We start from the raw sequence: 4,335 nt of genomic DNA, 5'->3' as shown, positions 1-4,335 counted from the left end.
ACACACACACACACACACACATAAATAAATTAATTTTTAAAAAAAGAAAACTTCAGATCTGAGGCTTGCAGTAAATCTGCATTCAAGTAGAATTCAAGGGGTTTTTAGTAGACAGTGAGGAAGCTGAGTGTGGTCACGCAACCTTGTAATCTCAACAGTGTGGCTGAGACAGAAGAATCACAAGTTTGAGCCCAGCCTGGATAATTTAGCAGCTTAGTAAACTCTTGTCTCAAAATAAAATAAATGTATTTAGGACAGAGTCTATAAGGTCTCTCTACATAGATCCAAATTGCACTGATTCTTCTGTTTTCAGCCTCCTAGGCGCTGGGATTATAGGCTTGTGCCACCATCCCCAGACTCAATGCTGTCTCAGCGTGCCCCAGGGGTGAAGCCAGCATGGCATGCTGGGGATCGAACCCTGGCAGCTGTGTTCTGCCTAAGCAGGCACTATAGTCTGCTGAGCTATCTGGCTGGCCCAAGAGTTTTAAATTTTTATGAATTTATTTTATCCATATGGTATTCTGTCACTTGTACTTTGGTATCATGTCCAAAAATGTAATACCTAACCAAAAGTCATGATGAATTACTTCTTTGTTGTCTAACTGTTTTAATAGATTTTTGTTTGACCTGAGAAACTAAACTCTTCTAAACTTTGAGTCATCTTTCTGCCACTCATTTTCATTTACCAAATAACTTCCCTTTTTAGTTACTCATGTTCAGTAAAACCTCAATTAAACATTCTATACCAAGGACTATACTAGGTTTTATGCATAAAAATGATACTGTCTTATATACTGATATTGGGGATATAAAGTTGTAAATACAACTTGTACCTTGCAATTTAGAAGTGTCGTTAAGGCAGATCAGCAAAAAAGAACAATACCCATGTTAAATGACACATGATTTACTTAATCAAAATTTCTTATGGACTTGTTGGTTTCTGATAAAGTGTGCATTTGTAAGAAATGGAATGATAAAATTATGATGGTATGCTTTCTTTTATAAATTGATAATTTTTATTGAGTTGCTCAGGCTGGCTTTGAACTAGCAGTACTCCTGCCTCAGCTTCCTTAATAGCTGAGGTTGCAGGCATGTGACACCATACCTAGAAACTTTCTTAGATTTTGATATCCCCAGGGAATACTGGAACCAATCCCTACCATCATCACCCGCAGATAGCAAGGGATGATGGTAGCGAGCCTTGGGAAGATCCTTAGGCAGGGCTAGTGCCTAGGACCAAGCCTGCTTTTCAGAGCATCCCTATTCAAGGATAGTGGTAGCAAGCATTGGCTTTGGTAAACAGAGTGCAGCCTCTTTCTGTACAACTGGCTCTTGCCATGGTTTCTCTATTATTCCTATAGAACTGGCCCAGAACCTGAGCAGAGAAGGGGCAGAGGACTCAATGGATCTACAGACAACTGAGGCTTTTCTTTGGCCTAAAGTGGACCACTCCCTGGGCCTTCCTGTTCCTGGGAAGATGGGCTTCCTGGCCCTTTAGGTTGGCTAATTGGGTTCTGCCTCCAAATAAGCCTGTTTTGGTGTAATTCAGTATTTACCCAAACTGATGTGTGTGAGGCCTTGTTCTGCTTAGCTACAACTAATGGACTTTCTAAAGATCCAAGGAACTGAGTTATACACTGTGTTAGAAAAGGGTGCTGCAGCCGAGTGGTCTCATTTTCCCGTCCAGTGTGCAAAAGCCTGCCTGTGGCCCAGCTCCTACTAGACAGGCCCCGCCGCAGTTCCCTGCAGAGGCGCCCAGAGGTTTCTGGTGCTGAGACCTGCTAGCATCCACAAGGACTGAGGTCAGTGGGAGTGCTGGGCTCTGCAGCCTCCCTTCAGGGACTCACAAATCCTCTCCCAGCTCCCTGCCCCACCCTGAAGCTAGCCTGGACTCCTCCTGAGAAGAAAAAGCTGAAAATAGGGAATCATTCAGAGTGGGCAAAAAGAAGAGGGTGAAGTTTCTGGCTAGGGTCTAAAAGGAGGGGCAGAAAGAAGAAAGAAGCTTCCAGGCTCTGCCCAGGGATTTTCCCTAACCTAACACTCTTAAGGACTGGGAGGAACTAGACCCAGCTCTCCCTATTTTTCCGTTGGTGTCTTAGAATCTGTGTGGCTGACGGCTCGCTAGCGTCCTCTTTCCTCGGGCTAACAGGCCCACAGGGACTGGCGGGGAGGGAGGTTGAGGAGCTGCACTGTGGGCATGCCTGCGCCTTTCCCTCCCCCTTCCCTTAGCGGCAACGTCACCGCAGCACCAGCGGCCGCGGCCGCGGCAGCAGCCAGGAGACAGGCTGGGATTGCGCAGCCTCCCTGCATTAGCTAGGATGCCATTGTATTAGCAGAAATCAGATCTTAGAGAATCGGCCCGCTTCCCCCAGCGTGCTCCTGTGGAACGGTGCCTCTGCTGGAACTGTCAAGGTGAGCGCGGTGGGAGTGCAAAACCAGCGGGAGCCTCTAGGTCCAGCTGGAGGTCCTTAACAGAGGTAGGGCACAGCCTCGCTGGGGGAGGGGCGGGGCGCAGCCGGAGATCGGGAGTTTAGGCCCTGGCTCTTGACGGCTGGCTTTGTCTTTCTGAAGGGGAGAGAGAGCCTGCGCAGACAAGCTCATCCAGGCTTACATCTGACTGTGGGGCAAGGGTGGGAAAAAGCAGAGGCTCGGGCATTTCTGCTAACTTGTCAAAAAGCAAAAGAGCCTGCCCTTCCTTCCCAAGCAGGAAGCGCCTGTAGGTTCTACAGTCAGGATGAAAAGGGTCAGATCTACAAACAAAGGCTTAATGGGGGGGAGACACCCCTCAAGCTACTGTAAGTTTACGATGGAGACCATGCAGAGATCAGGCAGCTTCCAAGAACAGCTGGGCAACCTTTCCCTCTGTACACATGCATACATGCATGCACGTAGACACACATGCTGGCTCTTCTGGTGCTGTGGGAGCAAAGATGTCCTGCACTGTATGGGGGAAGGATGTCATTGTAATGCCTACGGCATCTGACCTGCTCCAGTCAGCCTTCTTATACAGATTTAGCTTCTTAGCAGAAAGAGAACTAAGCATAAGCTAAGGTACCACTCCCAGTTCCTTTCCTCTTCCCCTCAATCCTCCCCCTGAGAAAACCGAGTCAGGAAAAAGGCTATCAGCCCCACCGAGGCTTCTCATGAGCAGCTCAAGTCAAGGTCAGATTTCTATAGACTAGCCACTGAGTACCGCTGTCTTCCTTGTCTTCCTTCAGGAGGCCAAAGGGAGGGAATGGTTTCTGTGACTAGCAGAACACTGATGCCCAAAGACAGAAGAGGCTTTCTTCTGGAATTTACTTACATTGTCTTATTACTGAGCAGTATAAAAGTTCCCATTTCTGTTAGCCCACCTTGGTAGAAGATTCAAAAACACAATAATGGGAGACAGTATTTTCTCAGTGTGCAAATATGTAGTTAAAGGGTACGCTAGAAGAGGGGGAGCTAGTTCCCAGGAAGTGCCCAGGAATATGAACCACAGAGCAGAGAAAAGGGGGCTTGGAAACCATAAATGGGGCGGGGACATGAGGGCTGGGAACTGGGCCAGGAAAGGCAGGCAGCAGGACTTGTAGGTGTGGTGAGTGCCAGGGGATGATGGGTTTAGTGAATTGAGAGTATTTTCACCTATATAAATGGAGGCTCAAGTGTGGGCCCACTTGGAAAGGTAGGAAACAGTTTCTCATCAGGACTTTAGGAAGAGGGTGTGGTCCCTCAATTTTCTTTGGGAGGTCATTGTAATGGACAAAGTTGAGAACTGAGCAAAGGTGGATTTGAATCCCATCTCTGGTGTGTAACAGTGGACACACTACTTTGGCTCTCTAGGCTTCGGGTTTCTCTCCTGTAAAATGGAAATGATGTAGTAGAATTAAAGATGATGTATGTACATCTATCATATAAGGGCTCTCAGTAAGCGATCACTAATAAATAGCATTGTTACAATAGGCTAAAAGACACTCATTTGGAAGTAGGAACAGGAAAAGGACTCTCAGGGCCATCTTTCTCAGTCTGGATGCTAGAGTTCACTACTTCATGCTGGCTGAGCCCACTGCACCACTGTCTGTGTTGCAGACCACTAGAGGGCTCATCTTCCAGGAGGGCCTTTCTACTTTCTTCTTACTCTGCATCCTGTGTTGCTTCCTCAGCCTTATCTTCCATGTCTCCCCATTTAATCAGGGTACAAAAAGAGTCTGGCATGATGGGCTGGAGAGATGGCTCAGTGGTCTAAAGCACCTACTTGAAACAAGCTTGGCAAAGCACAGGGACCGTGGTTCGATCCCCAGCACCACATGCCAGCCAGACCCGCCCCCTGGTGGGCTGAGCTGGCCACACACACAA

The 4,335-nt window shown here is 47.6% G+C and overlaps 1 protein-coding gene across 4 annotated transcripts in view; it reads left to right on the top strand.

Moving 5' to 3' along the window:
- Positions 1 to 4,335, top strand: part of Rusc2 (RUN and SH3 domain containing 2) — an 80,729-nt gene that overhangs the window by 40,502 nt on the left and 35,892 nt on the right. Inside the window, exon 1 of one of the 4 annotated variants that reach the window (XM_023715898.1) lies at positions 2,288 to 2,412. The exons of the other annotated variants lie outside the window; for them this stretch is intronic. The gene's annotated coding sequence lies outside the window, so the exon portion shown is untranslated. Of the gene's footprint in view, positions 1 to 2,287; positions 2,413 to 4,335 lie in introns of those variants that run through there. 4 annotated transcript variants of the gene reach the window in all.

This window comes from Octodon degus, unplaced genomic scaffold (assembly GCF_000260255.1).
Source record: "Octodon degus isolate 3935 unplaced genomic scaffold, OctDeg1.0 scaffold00045, whole genome shotgun sequence".
NCBI lineage: Eukaryota > Metazoa > Chordata > Mammalia > Rodentia > Octodontidae > Octodon > Octodon degus.
This window is presented reverse-complemented; position numbering and strand designations above follow the sequence as displayed.